Below are 23,881 nucleotides of genomic sequence, written 5' to 3'. Positions count from 1 at the left end.
TTCGATCCGCGTGCCGCTCGAAGGCGATTACAGGGGAGATGCATCCCTTTCAAAAGAGCCATGAACAGACTTTCTACTCCCAAGGAGACCAGAAATATTAACATATAAAGCGTTACGCTCCTGTCGGATGAGCGAGAAACGCTTGTACAATTGCAACGAATTGGAGGAGAAAGTTTAAACAAACGCGCTGACTTTGAACGCTCACATCTAGGCCGGGCCAACTCCAAATGGCGTGCAACTCGTTGTGCATCACCTCCATGACTGTCCCTAACGAACGCCACCTGCCACGCTTTCGGCCTATCCCTGGCGGCATTAAAAAATCGTAGCGTGATAACGATGGTTCCGATGCGCGTGCCGCTCGAAGGCGATTACAGGGGAGATACAGCCCTTTCCAAAGAGCCATGAACAGACTTTCTACTCCCAAGGAGACAAGAGATATTACGAGCATTTTCTCCGACGCGCACCACGTTTAAAAAATCGTAGCGTGAGAACGGTGGGTCCGATCCGCGTGCCGCTTAAAGGCGATTACAGGGGAGATGCAACCCTTTCCAAAGAGGCATGAATAGACTTCCTACTCCCAAGGAGACAAGAGATATTAAGCCGCAATGACGTCCGACGCGCGCATTTTCTCCGCCGCGCAGCACATTTAAAAAAATCATAGCGTGAAAACCGTGGGATCGATCCGCGTGCCGCTCGAAGGCGATTACAGGGGAGATGGAGCCCTTTCCAAAGAGGCATGAACAGACTTCCTACTCCCAAGGAGCCCAAAGATATTAAGCCGCAAATACGTCCTACGCGCGTCTTTTCTACGCCGCGCACCACATTTAAAAAATCGTAGCGTAAGAACGGTGGGTTCGATCCGCGTGCCGCTTAAAGGCGATTACAGGGGAGATGCAAACCTTTCCAAAGAGCCATGAAAAGACTTTCTACTCCCAATGAGACAAGAGATATTAAGCCGCAATGACGTCCGACGCGCGCATTTTCTCCGACGCGCAACACATTTAAAAAATCATAGCGTGAAAACCGTGGGTTCGATCCGCGTGCCGCTCGAAGGCGATTACAGGGGAGATGCATCCCTTTCAAAAGAGCCATGAACAGACTTTCTACTCCCAAGGAGACCAGAAATATTAACATATAAAGCGTTACGCTCCAGTCGGATGAGCGAGAAACGCTTGTACAATTGCAACGAATTGGAGGAGAAAGTTTAAACAAACGCGCTGAATTTGAACGCTCACATCTAGACCGGGCCAGGTCCAAATGGCCTGCAACTCGGTGCGCATCACCTCCATGACTGTCCCTAACGAACGCAACCTGCCACGCTTTCGGCCCGTCCCTAGAGGCATTAAAAAATCGTAGCGTGATAACGATGGTTCCGATCCGCGTGCCGCTCGAAGGCGATTACAGGGGAGATGCAGCCCTTTCCAAAGAGCCATGAACAGACTTTCTACTCCCAAGGAGCCCAAAGATATTAAGCCGCAAATACGTCCTACGCGCGTCTTTTCTACGCCACGCACAACATTTAAAAAGTCGAAGCGTAAGAACGGTGGGTCCGATCCGCGTGCCGCTTAAAGGCGATTACAGGGGAGACGCAACCCTTTCCAAAGAGCCATGAACAGACTTTCTACTCCCAATGAGACAAGAGATATTAAGCCGCAAATACGTCCGGCGCGCGTCTTTTCTCTGCCGCGCAACACATTTAAAAAAAATCGTAGCGTGAAAACCGTGGGTTCGATCCGCGTGCCGCTCGAAGACAATTACAGGGGAGATGCATCCCTTTCAAAAGAGCCATGAACAGACTTTCTACTCCCAAGGAGACCAGAAATATTAACATATAAAGCGTTACGCTCCAGTCGGATGAGCGAGAAACGCTTGTACAATTGCAACGAATTGGAGGAGAAAGTTTAAACAAACGCGATGAATTTGAACGCTCACATCTAGGCCGGGCCAGGTCCAAATGGCCTGCAACTCGGTGCGCATCACCTCCATGACTGTCCCTAACGAACGCCACCTGCCACGCTTTCGGCCCGTCCCTAGAGGCATTAAAAAATCGTAGCGTAATAACGATGGTTCCGATCCGCGTGCCGCGCGAAGGCGATTACAGGGGAGATGCATCCCTTTCCAAAGAGCCATGAACAGACTTTCTACTCCCAAGGAGCCCAAAGATATTAAGCCGCAAATACGTCCTACGCGCGTCTTTTCTACGCCGCGCACCACATTTAAAAAATCATAGCGTGAAAACCGTGGGTTCGATCCGCGTGCCGCTCGAAGGCGATTACAGGGGAGATGCAGCCCTTTCCAAAGAGCCATGAACAGACTTCCTACTCCCAACGAGACAAGAGATATTAAGCCGCAATGATGTCCGACGCGCGCATTTTCTCCGCCGCGCACCACATTTAAAAAATCGTAGCGTGAGAACGGTGGGTCCGATCCGCGTGCCGCTTAAAGGCGATTACAGGGGAGATGCAGCCCTTTCCAAAGAGCCATGAACAGACTTTCTACTCCCAAGGAGACAAGAGATATTAAGCCGAAATGACGTCCGACGCGCGCATTTTCTCCGCCGCGCACCACATTTTAAAAAATCATAGCGTGAAAACCGTGGGTTCGATCCGCGTCCCGCTCGAAGGCGATTACAGGGGAGATGCAGCCCTTTCCAAAGAGCCATGAACAGACTTCCTACTCCCAACGAGACAAGAGATATTAAGCCGCAATGACGTCCGACGCACGCATTTATTGCTCCACGCACCACATTTAAAAAATCGTAGCGTGAGAACGGTGGGTCCGATCCGCGTGCCGCTTAAAGGCGATTACAGGGGAGATGCAGCCCTTTCCAAAGAGCCATGAAGAGACTTTCTACTCCCAAGGAGACAAGAGATATTAAGCCGCAATGACGTCCGACGCGCGCATTTTCTCCGCCGCGCACCACATTTAAAAAAATCATAGCGTGAAAACCGTGGGTTCGATCCGCGTGCCGCTCGAAGGCGATTACAGGGGAGATGCAGCCCTTTCCAAAGAGCCATGAATAGACTTTCTACTCCCAATGAGACAAGAGATATTAAGCCGCAAATACGTCCGGCGCGCGTCTTTTCTCCGCCGTGCAACACATTTAAAAAAAATCGTAGCGTGAAAACCGTGGGTTCGATCCGCGTGCCGCTCGAAGGCGATTACAGGGGAGATGCATCCCTTTCAAAAGAGCCATGAACAGACTTTCTACTCCCAAGGAGACCAGAAATATTAACATATAAAGCGTTACGCTCCTGTCGGATGAGCGAGAAACGCTTGTACAATTGCAACGAATTGGAGGAGAAAGTTTAAACAAACGCGCTGACTTTGAACGCTCACATCTAGGCCGGGCCAACTCCAAATGGCGTGCAACTCGTTGTGCATCACCTCCATGACTGTCCCTAACGAACGCCACCTGCCACGCTTTCGGCCTATCCCTGGCGGCATTAAAAAATCGTAGCGTGATAACGATGGTTCCGATGCGCGTGCCGCTCGAAGGCGATTACAGGGGAGATACAGCCCTTTCCAAAGAGCCATGAACAGACTTTCTACTCCCAAGGAGACAAGAGATATTACGCGCATTTTCTCCGACGCGCACCACGTTTAAAAAATCGTAGCGTGAGAACGGTGGGTCCGATCCGCGTGCCGCTTAAAGGCGATTACAGGGGAGATGCAACCCTTTCCAAAGAGGCATGAATAGACTTCCTACTCCCAAGGAGACAAGAGATATTAAGCCGCAATGACGTCCGACGCGCGCATTTTCTCCGCCGCGCAGCACATTTAAAAAAATCATAGCGTGAAAACCGTGGGATCGATCCGCGTGCCGCTCGAAGGCGATTACAGGGGAGATGGAGCCCTTTCCAAAGAGGCATGAACAGACTTCCTACTCCCAAGGAGCCCAAAGATATTAAGCCGCAAATACGTCCTACGCGCGTCTTTTCTACGCCGCGCACCACATTTAAAAAATCGTAGCGTAAGAACGGTGGGTCCGATCCGCGTGCCGCTTAAAGGCGATTACAGGGGAGATGCAAACCTTTCCAAAGAGCCATGAAAAGACTTTCTACTCCCAAGGAGACAAGAGATATTAAGCCGCAATGACGTCCGACGCGCGCATTTTCTCCGACGCGCAACACATTTAAAAAAATCATAGCGTGAAAACCGTGGGTTCGATCCGCGTGCCGCTCGAAGGCGATTACAGGGGAGATGCAGCCCTTTCCAAAGAGCCATGAACAGACTTTCTACTCCCAATGAGACAAGAGATATCAAGCCGCAAATACGTCCGGCGCGCGTCTATTCTCCGCCGCGCAACACATTTAAAAAAAATCGTAGCGTGAAAACCGTGGGTTCGATCCGCGTGCCGCTTAAAGGCGATTACAGGGGAGATGCAGCCCTTTCCAAAGAGCCATGAAAAGACTTTCTACTCCCAAGGAGACAAGAGATATTAACAGATAAAGCGTTACGCACCAGTCGGATGAGCGAGAAACGCTTGTACAATTGCAACGAATTGGAGGAGAAAGTTTAAACAAACGCGCTGACTTTGAAGGCTCACATCTAGGCCGGGCCAGGTCCAAATAGCCTGAAACTCGGTCCGCATCACGTCCATGACTTTTCCTAACGAACGCCACCTGCCAAGCTTTCGGCCCGTCCCTGTCGGCATTAAAAAATCGTAGCGTGATAAGGATGGTTCCGATCCGCGTGCCGCGCGAAGGCGATTACAGGGGAGATGCAGCCCTTTCCAAAGAACCATGAAAAGACTTTCTACTCCCAAGGAGACAAGAGATATTAAGCCGCAATGACGTCCGACGCGCGCATTTTCTCCGCCGCGCAGCACATTTAAAAAAATCATAGCGTGAAAACCGTGGGTTCGATCCACGTGCCGCTCGAAGGCGATTACAGGGGAGATGCAGCCCTTTCCAAAGAGGCATGAACAGACTTCCTACTCCCAAGGAGCCCAAAGATATTAAGCCTTAAATACGTCCTACGCGCGTCTTTTCTACGCCGCGCACCACATTTAAAAGATCGTATCGGAAGAACGGTGGGTCCAATCCGCGTGCCGCTTAAAGGCGATTACAAGGGAGTTGCAAACCTTTCCAAAGAGCCATGAAAAGACTTTCTACTCCCAAGGAGACAATAGATATTAAGCCGAAATGACGTCCGACGCGCGCATTTTCTCCGACGCGCACCACATTTAAAAAAATCATAGCGTGAAAACCGTGGGTTCGATCCGCGTGCCGCTCGAAGGCGATTACAGCGGAGATGCAGCCCTTTCCAAAGAGCCATGAAAAGACTTTCTACTCCCAAGGAGACAAGAGATATTAAGCCGCAATGACGTCCGACGCGCGCATTTTCTCCGACGCGCAACACATTTAAAAAAATCATAGCGTGAAAACCGTGGGTTCGATCCGCGTGCCGCTCGAAGGCGATTACAGGGGAGATGCAGCCCTTTCCAAAGAGCCATGAACAGACTTTCTACTCCCAATGAGACAAGAGATATCAAGCCGCAAATACGTCCGGCGCGCGTCTATTCTCCGCCGCGCAACACATTTAAAAAAAATCGTAGCTTGAAAACCGTGGGTTCGATCCGCGTGCCGCTTAAAGGCGATTACAGGGGAGATGCAGCCCTTTCCAAAGAGCCATGAAAAGACTTTCTACTCCCAAGGAGACCAGAAATATTAACATATAAAGCGTTACGCTCCAGTCGGATGAACGAGAAACGCTTGTACAATTGCAACGAATTGGAGGAGAAAGTTTAAACAAACGCGCTGACTTTGAACGCTCACATCTAGGCCGGGCCAACTCCAAATGGCGTGCAACTCGGTGCGCATCACCTCCATGACTGTCCCTAACGAACGCCACCTGCCACGCTTTCGGCCCGTCCCTGGCGGCATTAAAAAATCGTAGCGTGATAACGATGGTTCCGATGCGCGAGCCGCTCGAAGGCGATTACAGGGGAGATACAACCCTTTCCAAAGAGCCATGAACAGACTTTCTACTCCCAAGGAGACAAGAGATATTACGCGCATTTTCTCCGACGCGCACCACGTTTAAAAAATCGTAGCGTGATAACGATGGTTCGGATCCGCGTGCCGCTCGAAGGCGATTACAGGGGAGATGCAGCCCTTTCCAAAGAGCCATGAACAGACTTCCTACTCCCAAGGAGCCCAAAGATATTAAGCCGCAAATACGTCCTACGCGCGTCTTTTCTACGCCGCGCACCACATTTAAAAAATCGTATCGTAAGAACGGTGGGTCCGATCCGCGTGCCGCTTAAAGGCGATTACAGGGGAGATGCAGCCCTTTCCAAAGAGCCATGAATAGACTTTCTACTCCTAAAGAGCCCAAAGATATTAAGCCGCAAATACGTCCTACGCGCGTCTTTTATACGCCGCGCACCACATTTAAAAAATCGTATCGTAAGAACGGTGGGTCCGATCCGCGTGCCGCTTAAAGGCGATTACAGGGGAGATGCAGCCCTTTCCAAAGAGCCATGAATAGACTTTCTACTTCCAAGGAGACCAGAGATATTAACAGATAAAGCGTTACGCTCCAGTCGGATGAGCGAGAAACGCTTGTACAATTGCAACGAATTGGAGGAGAAAGTTTAAACAAACGCGCTGACTTTGAACGCTCACATCTAGGCCGGGCCAGGTCCAAATGGCCTGCAACTCCGCGCGCATCACCTCCATGACTGTCCCTAACGAACGCCACCTGCCACGCTTTCGGCCCGTCCCTGTCGGCATTAAAAAATCGTAGCGTGATAACGATGGTTCCGATCCGCGTGCCGCGCGAAGGCGATTACAGGGGAGATGCAAACCTTTCCAAAGAGCCATGAAAAGACTTTCTACTCCCAAGGAGACAAGAGATATTAAGCCGAAATGACGTCCGACGCGCGCATTTCCTCCGCCGCGCACCACATTTAAAAAAATCATAGCGTGAAAACCGTGGGTTCGATCCGCGTGCCGCTCGAAGGCGATTACAGAGGAGATGCAGCCCTTTCCAAAGAGGCATGAACAGACTTCCTACTCCCAAGGAGCCCAAAGATATTAAGCCGCAAATACGTCCTACGCGCGTCTTTTCTACGCCGCGCACCACATTTAAAAAATCGTATCGGAAGAACGGTGGGTCCAATCCGCGTGCCGCTTAAAGGCGATTACAAGGGAGATGCAAACCTTTCCAAAGAGCCATGAAAAGACTTTCTACTCCCAAGGAGACAATAGATATTAAGCCGAAATGACATCCGACGCGCGCATTTTCTCCGCCGCGCACCACATTTAAAAAAATCATAGCGTGAAAACCGTGGGTTCGATCCGCGTGCCGCTCGAAGGCGATTACAGCGGAGATGCAGCCCTTTCCAAAGAGCCATGAACAGACTTTCTACACCCAATGAGACAAGAGATATTAAGCCGCAAATACGTCCGGCGCGCGTCTTTTCTCCGCCGCGCAACACATTTAAAAAAATCGTAGCGTGAAAACCGTGGGTTCGATCCGCGTGCCGCTCGAAGGCGATTACAGGGGAGATGCAGCCCTTTCCAAAGAGCCATGAACAGACTTTCTACTCCCAAGGAGACCAGAGATATTAACAGATAAAGCGTTACGCTCCAGTCGGATGAGCGAGAAACGCTTGTACAATTGCAACGAATTGGAGGAGAAAGTTTAAACAAACGCGATGAATTTGAACGCTCACATCTAGGCCGGGCCAGGTCCAAATGGCCTGCAACTCGGTGCGCATCACCTCCATGACTGTCCCTAACGAACGCCACCTGCCACGCTTTCGGCCCGTCCCTAGAGGCATTAAAAAATCGTAGCGTAATAACGATGGTTCCGATCCGCGTGCCGCGCGAAGGCGATTACAGGGGAGATGCATCCCTTTCCAAAGAGCCATGAACAGACTTTCTACTCCCAAGGAGCCCAAAGATATTAAGCCGCAAATACGTCCTACGCGCGTCTTTTCTACGCCGCGCACCACATTTAAAAAATCATAGCGTGAAAACCGTGGGTTCGATCCGCGTGCCGCTCGAAGGCGATTACAGGGGAGATGCAGCCCTTTCCAAAGAGCCATGAACAGACTTCCTACTCCCAACGAGACAAGAGATATTAAGCCGCAATGATGTCCGACGCGCGCATTTTCTCCGCCGCGCACCACATTTAAAAAATCGTAGCGTGAGAACGGTGGGTCCGATCCGCGTGCCGCTTAAAGGCGATTACAGGGGAGATGCAGCCCTTTCCAAAGAGCCATGAACAGACTTTCTACTCCCAAGGAGACAAGAGATATTAAGCCGAAATGACGTCCGACGCGCGCATTTTCTCCGCCGCGCACCACATTTTAAAAAATCATAGCGTGAAAACCGTGGGTTCGATCCGCGTGCCGCTCGAAGGCGATTACAGGGGAGATGCAGCCCTTTCCAAAGAGCCATGAACAGACTTCCTACTCCCAAAGAGACAAGAGATATTAAGCCGCAATGACGTCCGACGCACGCATTTATTGCTCCACGCACCACATTTAAAAAATCGTAGCGTGAGAACGGTGGGTCCGATCCGCGTGCCGCTTAAAGGCGATTACAGGGGAGATGCAGCCCTTTCCAAAGAGCCATGAAGAGACTTTCTACTCCCAAGGAGACAAGAGATATTAAGCCGCAATGACGTCCGACGCGCGCATTTTCTCCGCCGCGCACCACATTTAAAAAAATCATAGCGTGAAAACCGTGGGTTCGATCCGCGTGCCGCTCGAAGGCGATTACAGGGGAGATGCAGCCCTTTCCAAAGAGCCATGAACAGACTTTCTACTCCCAATGAGACAAGAGATATTAAGCCGCAAATACGTCCGGCGCGCGTCTTTTCTCCGCCGTGCAACACATTTAAAAAAAATCGTAGCGTGAAAACCGTGGGTTCGATCCGCGTGCCGCTCGAAGGCGATTACAGGGGAGATGCATCCCTTTCAAAAGAGCCATGAACAGACTTTCTACTCCCAAGGAGACCAGAAATATTAACATATAAAGCGTTACGCTCCTGTCGGATGAGCGAGAAACGCTTGTACAATTGCAACGAATTGGAGGAGAAAGTTTAAACAAACGCGCTGACTTTGAACGCTCACATCTAGGCCGGGCCAACTCCAAATGGCGTGCAACTCGTTGTGCATCACCTCCATGACTGTCCCTAACGAACGCCACCTGCCACGCTTTCGGCCTATCCCTGGCGGCATTAAAAAATCGTAGCGTGATAACGATGGTTCCGATGCGCGTGCCGCTCGAAGGCGATTACAGGGGAGATACAGCCCTTTCCAAAGAGCCATGAACAGACTTTCTACTCCCAAGGAGACAAGAGATATTACGAGCATTTTCTCCGACGCGCACCACGTTTAAAAAATCGTAGCGTGAGAACGGTGGGTCCGATCCGCGTGCCGCTTAAAGGCGATTACAGGGGAGATGCAACCCTTTCCAAAGAGGCATGAATAGACTTCCTACTCCCAAGGAGACAAGAGATATTAAGCCGCAATGACGTCCGACGCGCGCATTTTCTCCGCCGCGCAGCACATTTAAAAAAATCATAGCGTGAAAACCGTGGGATCGATCCGCGTGCCGCTCGAAGGCGATTACAGGGGAGATGGAGCCCTTTCCAAAGAGGCATGAACAGACTTCCTACTCCCAAGGAGCCCAAAGATATTAAGCCGCAAATACGTCCTACGCGCGTCTTTTCTACGCCGCGCACCACATTTAAAAAATCGTAGCGTAAGAACGGTGGGTCCGATCCGCGTGCCGCTTAAAGGCGATTACAGGGGAGATGCAAACCTTTCCAAAGAGCCATGAAAAGACTTTCTACTCCCAAGGAGACAAGAGATATTAAGCCGCAATGACGTCCGACGCGCGCATTTTCTCCGACGCGCAACACATTTAAAAAAATCATAGCGTGAAAACCGTGGGTTCGATCCGCGTGCCGCTCGAAGGCGATTACAGGGGAGATGCAGCCCTTTCCAAAGAGCCATGAACAGACTTTCTACTCCCAATGAGACAAGAGATATCAAGCCGCAAATACGTCCGGCGCGCGTCTATTCTCCGCCGCGCAACACATTTAAAAAAAATCGTAGCGTGAAAACCGTGGGTTCGATCCGCGTGCCGCTTAAAGGCGATTACAGGGGAGATGCAGCCCTTTCCAAAGAGCCATGAAAAGACTTTCTACTCCCAAGGAGACAAGAGATATTAACAGATAAAGCGTTACGCTCCAGTCGGATGAGCGAGAAACGCTTGTACAATTGCAACGAATTGGAGGAGAAAGTTTAAACAAACGCGCTGACTTTGAAGGCTCACATCTAGGCCGGGCCAGGTCCAAATAGCCTGAAACTCGGTCCGCATCACGTCCATGACTTTTCCTAACGAACGCCACCTGCCAAGCTTTCGGCCCGTCCCTGTCGGCATTAAAAAATCGTAGCGTGATAAGGATGGTTCCGATCCGCGTGCCGCGCGAAGGCGATTACAGGGGAGATGCAGCCCTTTCCAAAGAACCATGAAAAGACTTTCTACTCCCAAGGAGACAAGAGATATTAAGCCGCAATGACGTCCGACGCGCGCATTTTCTCCGCCGCGCAGCACATTTAAAAAAATCATAGCGTGAAAACCGTGGGTTCGATCCACGTGCCGCTCGAAGGCGATTACAGGGGAGATGCAGCCCTTTCCAAAGAGGCATGAACAGACTTCCTACTCCCAAGGAGCCCAAAGATATTAAGCCTTAAATACGTCCTACGCGCGTCTTTTCTACGCCGCGCACCACATTTAAAAGATCGTATCGGAAGAACGGTGGGTCCAATCCGCGTGCCGCTTAAAGGCGATTACAAGGGAGTTGCAAACCTTTCCAAAGAGCCATGAAAAGACTTTCTACTCCCAAGGAGACAATAGATATTAAGCCGAAATGACGTCCGACGCGCGCATTTTCTCCGACGCGCACCACATTTAAAAAAATCATAGCGTGAAAACCGTGGGTTCGATCCGCGTGCCGCTCGAAGGCGATTACAGCGGAGATGCAGCCCTTTCCAAAGAGCCATGAAAAGACTTTCTACTCCCAAGGAGACAAGAGATATTAAGCCGCAATGACGTCCGACGCGCGCATTTTCTCCGACGCGCAACACATTTAAAAAAATCATAGCGTGAAAACCGTGGGTTCGATCCGCGTGCCGCTCGAAGGCGATTACAGGGGAGATGCAGCCCTTTCCAAAGAGCCATGAACAGACTTTCTACTCCCAATGAGACAAGAGATATCAAGCCGCAAATACGTCCGGCGCGCGTCTATTCTCCGCCGCGCAACACATTTAAAAAAAATCGTAGCTTGAAAACCGTGGGTTCGATCCGCGTGCCGCTTAAAGGCGATTACAGGGGAGATGCAGCCCTTTCCAAAGAGCCATGAAAAGACTTTCTACTCCCAAGGAGACCAGAAATATTAACATATAAAGCGTTACGCTCCAGTCGGATGAACGAGAAACGCTTGTACAATTGCAACGAATTGGAGGAGAAAGTTTAAACAAACGCGCTGACTTTGAACGCTCACATCTAGGCCGGGCCAACTCCAAATGGCGTGCAACTCGGTGCGCATCACCTCCATGACTGTCCCTAACGAACGCCACCTGCCACGCTTTCGGCCCGTCCCTGGCGGCATTAAAAAATCGTAGCGTGATAACGATGGTTCCGATGCGCGAGCCGCTCGAAGGCGATTACAGGGGAGATACAACCCTTTCCAAAGAGCCATGAACAGACTTTCTACTCCCAAGGAGACAAGAGATATTACGCGCATTTTCTCCGACGCGCACCACGTTTAAAAAATCGTAGCGTGATAACGATGGTTCGGATCCGCGTGCCGCTCGAAGGCGATTACAGGGGAGATGCAGCCCTTTCCAAAGAGCCATGAACAGACTTCCTACTCCCAAGGAGCCCAAAGATATTAAGCCGCAAATACGTCCTACGCGCGTCTTTTCTACGCCGCGCACCACATTTAAAAAATCGTATCGTAAGAACGGTGGGTCCGATCCGCGTGCCGCTTAAAGGCGATTACAGGGGAGATGCAGCCCTTTCCAAAGAGCCATGAATAGACTTTCTACTCCTAAAGAGCCCAAAGATATTAAGCCGCAAATACGTCCTACGCGCGTCTTTTATACGCCGCGCACCACATTTAAAAAATCGTATCGTAAGAACGGTGGGTCCGATCCGCGTGCCGCTTAAAGGCGATTACAGGGGAGATGCAGCCCTTTCCAAAGAGCCATGAATAGACTTTCTACTTCCAAGGAGACCAGAGATATTAACAGATAAAGCGTTACGCTCCAGTCGGATGAGCGAGAAACGCTTGTACAATTGCAACGAATTGGAGGAGAAAGTTTAAACAAACGCGCTGACTTTGAACGCTCACATCTAGGCCGGGCCAGGTCCAAATGGCCTGCAACTCCGCGCGCATCACCTCCATGACTGTCCCTAACGAACGCCACCTGCCACGCTTTCGGCCCGTCCCTGTCGGCATTAAAAAATCGTAGCGTGATAACGATGGTTCCGATCCGCGTGCCGCGCGAAGGCGATTACAGGGGAGATGCAAACCTTTCCAAAGAGCCATGAAAAGACTTTCTACTCCCAAGGAGACAAGAGATATTAAGCCGAAATGACGTCCGACGCGCGCATTTCCTCCGCCGCGCACCACATTTAAAAAAATCATAGCGTGAAAACCGTGGGTTCGATCCGCGTGCCGCTCGAAGGCGATTACAGAGGAGATGCAGCCCTTTCCAAAGAGGCATGAACAGACTTCCTACTCCCAAGGAGCCCAAAGATATTAAGCCGCAAATACGTCCTACGCGCGTCTTTTCTACGCCGCGCACCACATTTAAAAAATCGTATCGGAAGAACGGTGGGTCCAATCCGCGTGCCGCTTAAAGGCGATTACAAGGGAGATGCAAACCTTTCCAAAGAGCCATGAAAAGACTTTCTACTCCCAAGGAGACAATAGATATTAAGCCGAAATGACATCCGACGCGCGCATTTTCTCCGCCGCGCACCACATTTAAAAAAATCATAGCGTGAAAACCGTGGGTTCGATCCGCGTGCCGCTCGAAGGCGATTACAGGGGAGATGCAGCCCTTTCCAAAGAGCCATGAAAAGACTTTCTACACCCAATGAGACAAGAGATATTAAGCCGCAAATATGTCCGGCGCGCGTCTTTTCTCCGCCGCGCAACACATTTAAAAAAAATCGTAGCGTGAAAAACGTGGGTTCGATCCGCGTGCCGCTCGAAGGCGATTACAGGGGAGATGCATCCCTTTCAAAAGAGCCATGAACAGACTTTCTACTCCCAAGGAGACCAGAAATATTAACATATAAAGCGTTACGCTCCAGTCGGATGAACGAGAAACGCTTGTACAATTGCAACGAATTGGAGGAGAAAGTTTAAACAAACGCGCTGACTTTGAACGCTCACATCTAGGCCGGGCCAACTCCAAATGGCGTGCAACTCGGTGCGCATCACCTCCATGACTGTCCCTAACGAACGCCACCTGCCACGCTTTCGGCCCGTCCCTGGCGGCATTAAAAAATCGTAGCGTGATAACGATGGTTCCGATGCGCGAGCCGCTCGAAGGCGATCACAGGGGAGATACAGCCCTTTCCAAAGAGCCATGAACAGACTTTCTACTCCCAAGGAGACAAGAGATATTACGCGCATTTTCTCCGACGCGCACCACGTTTAAAAAATCGTAGCGTGATAACGATGGTTCGGATCCGCGTGCCGCTCGAAGGCGATTACAGGGGAGATGCAGCCCTTTCCAAAGAGCCATGAACAGACTTCCTACTCCCAAGGAGCCCAAAGATATTAAGCCGCAAATACGTCCTACGCGCGTCTTTTCTACGCCGCGCACCACATTTAAAAAATCGTATCGTAAGAACGGTGGGTCCGATCCGCGTGCCGCTTAAAGGCGATTACAGGGGAGATGCAGCCCTTTCCAAAGAGCCATGAATAGACTTTCTACTCCTAAAGAGCCCAAAGATATTAAGCCGCAAATACGTCCTACGCGCGTCTTTTATACGCCGCGCACCACATTTAAAAAATCGTATCGTAAGAACGGTGGGTCCGATCCGCGTGCCGCTTAAAGGCGATTACAGGGGAGATGCAGCCCTTTCCAAAGAGCCATGAACAGACTTCTACTACCAAGGAGCCCAAAGATATTAAGCCGCAATGACGTCCGACGCGCGCATTTTCTCCGCTGCGCAGCACATTAAAAAAAATCATAGCGTGAAAACCGTGGGTTCGATCCGCGTGCCGCTCGAAGCCGATTACAGGGGAGATGCATCCCTTTCCAAAGAGCCATGAACAGACTTCCTACTCCCACGGAGCCCAAAGATATTAAGCCGCAAATACGTCCAACGCGCGTCTTTTCTACGCCGCGCACACATTTAAAAAATCGTATCGTAAGAACGGTGGGTCCGATCCGCGTGCCGCTTAAAGGAGATTACAGGGGAGATTCATCCCTTTCCAAAGAGCCATGAACAGACTTTCTACTCCCAAGGAGACCAGAGATATTAACAGATAAAGCGTTACGCTCCAGTCGGATGAGCGAGAAACGCTTGTACAATTGCAACGAATTGGAGGAGAAAGTTTAAACAAACGCGCTGACTTTGAAGGCTCACATCTAGGCCGGGCCAGGTTCAAATGGCCTGCAACTCGGTCCGCATCACGTCCATGACTTTTCCTAACGAACGCCACCTGCCAAGCTTTCGGCCCGTCCCTGTCGGCATTAAAAAATCGTAGCGTGATAACGATGGTTCCGATGCGCGTGCCGCTCGAAGGCGATTACAGGGGAGATACAGCCCTTTCCAAAGAGCCATGAACAGACTTTCTACTCCCAAGGAGACAAGAGATATTAAGCCGCAAATAAGTCCTACGCGCGTCTTTTCTACGCCGCGCACCACATTTAAAAAATCGTAGCGTAAGAACGGTGGGTCCGATCCGCGTGCCGCTTAAAGGCGATTACAGGGGAGATGCAACCCTTTCCAAAGAACCATGAAAAGACTTTCTACTCCCAAGGAGACAAGAGATATTAAGCCGCAATGACGTCCGACGCGCTCATTTTCTCCGCCGCGCACCACATTTAAAAAAATCATAGCGTGAAAACCGTGGGTTCCATCCGCGTGCCGCTCGAAGGCGATTACAGGGGAGATGCAGCCCTTTCCAAAGAGCCATGAACAGACTTTCTACTCCCAATGAGACAAGAGATATTAAGCCGCAAATACGTCCGGCGCGCGTCTTTTCTCCGCCGCGCAACACATTTAAAAAAAATCGTAGCGTGAAAACCGTGGGTTCGATCCGCGTGCCGCTCGAAAGCGATTACAGGGGAGATGCATCCCTTTCAAAAGAGCCATGAACAGACTTTCTACTCCCAAGGAGACCAGAAATATTAACATATAAAGCGTTACGCTCCAGTCGGATGAGCGAGAAACGCTTCTACAATTGCAACGAATTGGAGGAGAAAGTTTAAACAAACGCGCTGAATTTGAACGCTCACATCTAGGCCGGTCCAGGTCCAAATGGCCTGCAACTCGGTGCGCATCACCTCCATGACTGTCCCTAACGAACGCCACCTGCCACGCTTTCGGCCCGTCCCTAGAGGCATTAAAAAATCGTAGCGTGATAACGATGGTTCGGATCCGCGTGCCGCTCGAAGGCGATTACAGGGGAGATGCAGCCCTTTCCAAAGAGCCATGAACAGACTTCCTACTCCCAAGGAGCCCAAAGATATTAAGCCGCAAATACGTCCTACGCGCGTCTTTTCTACGCCGCGCACCACATTTAAAAAATCGTATCGTAAGAACGGTGGGTCCGATCCGCGTGCCGCTTAAAGGCGATTACAGGGGAGATGCAGCCCTTTCCAAAGAGCCATGAATAGACTTTCTACTCCTAAAGAGCCCAAAGATATTAAGCCGCAAATACGTCCTACGCGCGTCTTTTATACGCCGCGCACCACATTTAAAAAATCGTATCGTAAGAACGGTGGGTCCGATCCGCGTGCCGCTTAAAGGCGATTACAGGGGAGATGCAGCCCTTTCCAAAGAGCCATGAATAGACTTTCTACTCCCAAGGAGACCAGAGATATTAACAGATAAAGCGTTACGCTCCAGTCGGATGAGCGAGAAACGCTTGTACAATTGCAACGAATTGGAGGAGAAAGTTTAAACAAACGCGCTGACTTTGAACGCTCACATCTAGGCCGGGCCAGGTCCAAATGGCCTGCAACTCGGCGCGCATCACCTCCATGACTGTCCCTAACGAACGCCACCTGCCACGCTTTCGGCCCGTCCCTGTCGGCATTAAAAAATCGTAGCGTGATAACGATGGTTCCGATCCGCGTGCCGCGCGAAGGCGATTACAGGGGAGATGCATCCCTTTCCAAAGAGCCATGAACAGACTTCCTACTCCCACGGAGCCCAAAGATATTAAGCCGCAAATACGTCCAACGCGCGTCTTTTCTACGCCGCGCACACATTTAAAAAATCGTATCGTAAGAACGGTGGGTCCGATCCGCGTGCCGCTTAAAGGAGATTACAGGGGAGATGCATCCCTTTCCAAAGAGCCATGAACAGACTTTCTACTCCCAAGGAGACCAGAGATATTAACAGATAAAGCGTTACGCTCCAGTCGGATGAGCGAGAAACGCTTGTACAATTGCAACGAATTGGAGGAGAAAGTTTAAACAAACGCGCTGACTTTGAAGGCTCACATCTAGGCCGGGCCAGGTTCAAATGGCCTGCAACTCGGTCCGCATCACGTCCATGACTTTTCCTAACGAACGCCACCTGCCAAGCTTTCGGCCCGTCCCTGTCGGCATTAAAAAATCGTAGCGTGATAACGATGGTTCCGATGCGCGTGCCGCTCGAAGGCGATTACAGGGGAGATACAGCCCTTTCCAAAGAGCCATGAACAGACTTTCTACTCCCAAGGAGACAAGAGATATTACGCGCATTTTCTCCGACGCGCACCACGTTTAAAAAATCGTAGCGTGAGAACGGTGGGTCCGATCCGCGTGCCGCTTAAAGGCGATTACAGGGGAGATGCATCCCTTTCCAAAGAGCCATGAACAGACTTTCTACTCCCAAGGAGCCCAAAGATATTAAGCCGCAAATAAGTCCTACGCGCGTCTTTTCTACGCCGCGCACCACATTTAAAAAATCGTAGCGTAAGAACGGTGGGTCCGATCCGCGTGCCGCTTAAAGTCGATTACAGGGGAGATGCAACCCTTTCCAAAGAACCATGAAAAGACTTTCTACTCCCAAGGAGACAAGAGATATTAAGCCGCAATGACGTCCGACGCGCTCATTTTCTCCGCCGCGCAGCACATTTAAAAAAATCATAGCGTGAAAACCGTGGGTTCGATCCGCGTGCCGCTCGAAGGCGATTACAGGGGAGATGGAGCCCTTTCCAAAGAGGCATGAACAGACTTCCTACTCCCAAGGAGCCCAAAGATATTAAGCCGCAAATACGTCCTACGCGCGTCTTTTCTCCGCCGCGCACCACATTTAAAAAAATCATAGCGTGAAAACCGTGGGTTCGATCCGCGTGCCGCTCGAAGGCGATTACAGGGGAGATGCAGCCCTTTCCAAAGAGCCATGAAAAGACTTTCTACTCCCAAGGAGACAAGAGATATTAAGCCGAAATGACGTCCGACGCGCGCATTTTCTCCGCCGCGCACCACATTTAAAAAAATCATAGCGTGAAAACCGTGGGTTCGATCCGCGTGCCGCTCGAAGGCGATTACAGGGGAGATGCAGCCCTTTCCAAAGAGCCATGAAAAGACTTTCTACTCCCAAGGAGACAAGAGATATTAACATATAAAGCGTTACGCTCCAGTCGGATGAGCGAGAAACGCTTGAGCAGTTGCAACGAATTGGAGGAGAAAGTTTAAACAAACGCGCTGACTTTGAACGCTCACATCTAGGTCTGGCCAAGTCCAAATGGCGTGCAACTCGGTGCGCATCACCTCCATGACTGTCCCTAACGAACGCCACCTGCCACGCTTTCGGCCCGTCCCTGGCGGCTTTAAAAAATCGTAGCGTGATAACCGTGGGTCCAATCCGCTTGAAGCTCGAAGGCGATTAGAGGGGAGATGCACCCCTTTCCAAAGAGCCATGAACAGACTTCCTACTCCCAAGGAGACAAGAGATATTAAGCCACAAATACGTCCGGACCGCGTCTTTTCTCCTCAGCTCACCACATTTAAAAAAATCGTAGCGTGAAAACCGTGGGTTCGATATAGTATACATACAGAGTATATAGTTTGACCAAAAGATCGTGCTGAACTTTGATCTCCTGGTTCTTCATCTCCAGCGCCACTTTCAGACTCATAATGTCCTCCTCTATGGGCTGGTATAACACAGACACGAATCATCACTACAGCCAGTACAATGGAAAGGTGGGAATGTGTACTGAATGTGTACTGACGTTATAAGTGAGAGGTGGTGGTACTGGTGGATGTGTACTGACACTATAAGGGATCTCTACCTGCAGTGACAGTTTGAGCTTCTCAAGTTCTTCCTCCAGAGATTTCTTCTCCTGTTCACAGGCCATTTTCATATCTGCCAGAGCAAGTATCATTACTGCTGGATATAACACAGATTGTATATACTACATAATTACTGCTGAATATATAAAATATAATATATATAGTACTATACATATATTAGTGTCACTTTTATTGGAGCCTAAAGGCTAACATTCATTATTAGTTATGTTAGTATTATTGCATTTCCATAGTACTTACTCTTGATGGACCTGTTATGCTCCTCCTCCTCCTGCTGTTTCTGCAGGAGCTCTGTCTCCTCCTGCTGCTTGTGTTTCAGCATCTCCTGAAGAACCTGCAGCTCCTTCTGCTTCTGCAACCTCAACTCCTTCAGCTGCTCAAACAAACTGTTCTCCAACTCCTCCTTCTCACACCGCAAACACTCCAATCGGGCCACAGGCCCCACTAGTGACACAGAACCACACACACACACACACACACAGACACACACACACACACACACACAGAGAGAGAGATAAACATGTATAAATGTATAAGAATTTGTGGATAAAATTATTATGAGATTATTTATAATCAAACGACTACACTACACAACCACATCTTCCTTTTATTTACATATTATACAGATATTTAGAGATATTTACATTTTATTTACCCGCGTGCGTCTCTCTTCTCCAAGGTAGCGGAGAGATATGAAAGGATAAAAGGGGAAAAGAATAAAATGCACGTCGGTTTTAAATTCGCAGGCTACCTGCGCTGAAGGCGTGGAAAACGAGCACGTGACGGAAAGGCTTCCGTACCCGATGGGTCCAAATCACATGCCCAGCAAAGTAGCCTTAAACCTGGACACACAATGGAGACCATTTGACCCTTTAAAATCATACTACAACCAGACTTCCAGGCCCAAGAGGTCACACAGTCATGCCCAGCAAAGTAGCTCTGGGCCTGGGCACACTTCACGCAGTTTGACCGTTTAAATAAAACTAGAAACAGACTTCCTGGCCCAAGAGGTCACACAGTCATGCCCAGCAAGGTTGCTTTAAACGTGGGCACACTTCAGACAGTTTCACTCTTTAAATCATTCAAAGCACCACATTTCAAGGCCCAAGAGGTCACAGAATCATGCCCATCAAAGTAGCTCTGGGCCTGGGCACACTTTACGGAGTTTGACCCTTTAAATAATACTACAACCAGACACATACAGGTGCGCACATATACACAGATACACATTCTGTTTAATTTCTTCACATCTGCAGACTAGAGTAAGCTGAGGGTATAGTGTTAAACCAGGAGCTACATAAACAGTATATAGTATATATAAAGAGGATATAGTGTTAAACCAGGTACTACATACAGAGTATAAAGTATACAAACAGAGTATATAGTTTGACCAAAAGATCGTGCTGATCTTTGATCTCCTGGTTCTTCATCTCCAGCGCCACTTTCAGACTCATAATGTCCTCCTCTATGGGCTGGTATAACACACATACGAATCATCACTACAGCCAGTACAATGGAAAGGTGGGAATGTGTACTGAATGTGTACTGACGTTATAAGTGAAAGGTGGAGGTACTGGTGGATGTGTACTGACACTATAAGGGATCTCTACCTGCAGTGACAGTCTGAGCTTCTCAAGTTCTTCCTCCAGAGATTTCTTCTCCTGTTCACAGGCCATTTTCATATCTGCCAGAGCAAGTATCATTACTGCTGGATATAACATAGATTGTATATACTACATAATTACTACTGAATATATAAAATATAATATATATAGTACTATACATATATTAGTATCACTTTTATTGGAGCCTAAAGGCTAGCATTCATTATTAGTTATGTTAGTATTATTGCATTTCCATAGTACTTACTCTTGATGGACCTGTTATGCTCCTCCTCCTCCTGCTGTTTCTGCAGGAGCTCTGTCTCCTCCTGCTGCTTGTGTTTCAGCATCTCCTGAAGAACCTGCAGCTCCTTCTGCTTCTGCAACCTCAACTCCTTCAGCTGCTCCAACAAACTGTTCTCCAACTCCTCCTTCTCACACCGCAAACACTCCAATCGGGCCACAGGCCCCACTAGTGACACAGAACCACACACACACACAAAGAGAGAGATAAACATGTATAAATGTATAAGAATTTGTGGATAAAATTATTATGAGATTATTTATAATCAAACGACTACACTACACAACCACATCTTCCTTTTATTTACATATTATACAGATATTTAGAGATATTTACATTTTATTTACCCGCGTGCGTCTCTCTTCTCCAAGGTAGCGGAGAGATATGAAAGGATAAAAGGGGAAAAGAATAAAATGCACGTCGGTTTTAAATTCGCAGGCTACCTGCGCTGAAGGCGTGGAAAACGAGCACGTGACGGAAAGGCTTCCGTACCCGATGGGTCCAAATCACATGCCCAGCAAAGTAGCCTTAAACCTGGACACACAATGGAGAGCATTTGACCCTTTAAAATCATACTACAACCAGACTTCCAGGCCCAAGAGGTCACACAGCCATGCCCAGCAAAGTAGCTCTGGGCCTGGGCACACTTCACGCAGTTTGACCGTTTAATAAAACTAGAAACAGACTTCCTGGCCCAAGAGGTCACAGTCATACCCAGCAAAGTACGTTTAAACCTGGAAACAAATCAGATCCTTTCTGTCATTCAAAGGAATGGGCCTGCAACTCACAACCACATCCCCAGTGAAGCGCACCGTCACCCAGCCACACTACCCCACCTTGCCCGTCCTGGAACAACCACACCTCCAGGGCACCACATGCCAATCTCTCATGCCCAGCAAACTGCAACCTCACGCAGCCAGGCCACACACTGTCTCCCCTTGTACAGTCCAAGGACGAACTCCTCCACAAACCTGGTGTTCGCGCACACACGCAATTACAACGAATTGGTGGAGAACTTTGAAACAAACGTGCTGACTTTGAATACTCACATCTAGGCTGGGCCAGGTCCAAATGGCCTGCAGCTCGGTGCGCATTAACTGCTTGACTGTCCGTCACGAACGCCACCTGCCAAGCGTTCGTTCCGTCCCTGGCGGATTTTAAAAAATCATAGCGTGAAAACCGTGGGATCGATCCGCGTGCCGCTCGAAGGCGATTACAGGGGAGATGCAGCCCTTTCCAAAGAGCCATGAAAAGACTTTCTACTCCCAATGAGACAAGAGATATCAAGCCGCAAATACGTCCGGCGCGCATCTATTCTCCGCCGCGCAACACATTTAAAAAAAATCGTAGCGTGAAAACCGTGGGTTCGATCCGCGTGCCGCTTAAAGGCGATTACAGGGGAGATGCAGCCCTTTCCAAAGAGCCATGAAAAGACTTTCTACTCCCAAGGAGACAAGAGATATTAAGCCGAAATGACGTCCGACGCGCGCATTTCCTCCGCCGCGCACCACATTTAAAAAAATCATAGCGTGAAAACCGTGGGTTCGATCCGCGTGCCGCTCGAAGGCGATTACAGGGGAGATGCAGCCCTTTCCAAAGAGGCATGAACAGACTTCCTACTCCCAAGGAGCCCAAAGATATTAAGCCGCAAATACGTCCTACGCGCGTCTTTTCTACGCCGCGCACCACATTAAAAAAATCGTATCGGAAGAACGGTGGGTCCAATCCGCGTGCCGCTTAAAGGCGATTACAAGGGAGATGCAAACCTTTCCAAAGAGCCATGAAAAGACTTTCTACTCCCAAGGAGACAAGAGATATTAAGCCGAAATGACGTCCGACGCGCGCATTTTCTCCGCCGCGCACCACATTTAAAAAAATCATAGCGTGAAAACCGTGGGTTCGATCCGCGTGCCGCTCGAAGGCGATTACAGCGGAGATGCAGCCCTTTCCAAAGAGCCATGAAAAGACTTTCTACTCCCAAGGAGACAAGAGATATTAAGCCGAAATGACGTCCGACGCGCGCATTTTCTCCGCCGCGCACCACATTTTAAAAAATCATAGCGTGAAAACCGTGGGTTCGATCCGCGTGCCGCTCGAAGGCGATTACAGGGGAGATGCAGCCCTTTCCAAAGAGCCATGAACAGACTTTCTACACCCAATGAGACAAGAGATATTAAGCCGCAAATACGTCCGGCGCGCGTCTTTTCTCCGCCGCGCAACACATTTAAAAAAATCGTAGCGTGAAAACCGTGGGTTCGATCCGCGTGCCGCTCGAAGGCGATTACAGGGGAGATGCAGCCCTTTCCAAAGAGCCATGAACAGACTTTCTACTCCCAAGGAGACCAGAGATATTAACAGATAAAGCGTTACGCTCCAGTCGGATGAGCGAGAAACGCTTGTACAATTGCAACGAATTGGAGGAGAAAGTTTAAACAAACGCGCAGACTTTGAAGGCTCACATCTAGGCCGGGCCAGGTCCAAATGGCCTGCAACTCGGTCCGCATCACGTCCATGACTTTTCCTAACGAACGCCACCTGCCAAGCTTTCGGCCCGTCCCTGTCGGCATTAAAAAATCGTAGCGTGATAAGGATGGTTCCGATCCGCGTGCCGCGCGAAGGCGATTACAGGGGAGATGCAGCCCTTTCCAAAGAACCATGAAAAGACTTTCTACTCCCAAGGAGACAAGAGATATTAAGCCGCAATGACGTCCGACGCGCGCATTTTCTCCGCCGCGCAGCACATTTAAAAAAATCATAGCGTGAAAACCGTGGGTTCGATCCACGTGCCGCTCGAAGGCGATTACAGGGGAGATGCAGCCCTTTCCAAAGAGGCATGAACAGACTTCCTACTCCCAAGGACCCCAAAGATATTAAGCCGCAAATACGTCCTACGCGCGTCTTTTCTACGCCGCGCACCACATTTAAAAAATCGTATCGGAAGAACGGTGGGTCCAATCCGCGTGCCGCTTAAAGGCGATTACAAGGGAGATGCAAACCTTTCCAAAGAGCCATGAAAAGACTTTCTACTCCCAAGGAGACAATAGATATTAAGCCGAAATGACGTCCGACGCGCACATTTTCTCCGACGCGCACCACATTTAAAAAAATCATAGCGTGAAAACCGTGGGTTCGATCCGCGTGCCGCTCGAAGGCGATTACAGCGGAGATGCAGCCCTTTCCAAAGAGCCATGAACAGACTTTCTACACCCAATGAGACAAGAGATATTAAGCCGCAAATACGTCCGGCGCGCGTCTTTTCTCCGCCGCGCAACACATTTAAAAAAATCGTAGCGTGAAAACCGTGGGTTCGATCCGCGTGCCGCTCGAAGGCGATTACAGGGGAGATGCAGCCCTTTCCAAAGAGCCATGAACAGACTTTCTACTCCCAAGGAGACCAGAGATATTAACAGATAAAGCGTTACGCTCCAGTCGGATGAGCGAGAAACGCTT

Source organism: Electrophorus electricus, chromosome 5 (genome assembly GCF_041902795.1).
Source record: "Electrophorus electricus isolate QZ-2024a chromosome 5, ASM4190279v1, whole genome shotgun sequence".
Classification (NCBI taxonomy): domain Eukaryota; kingdom Metazoa; phylum Chordata; class Actinopteri; order Gymnotiformes; family Gymnotidae; genus Electrophorus; species Electrophorus electricus.
The sequence above is the reverse complement of the archived record's forward strand: the minus strand, read 5'-3'. Positions refer to the sequence as shown.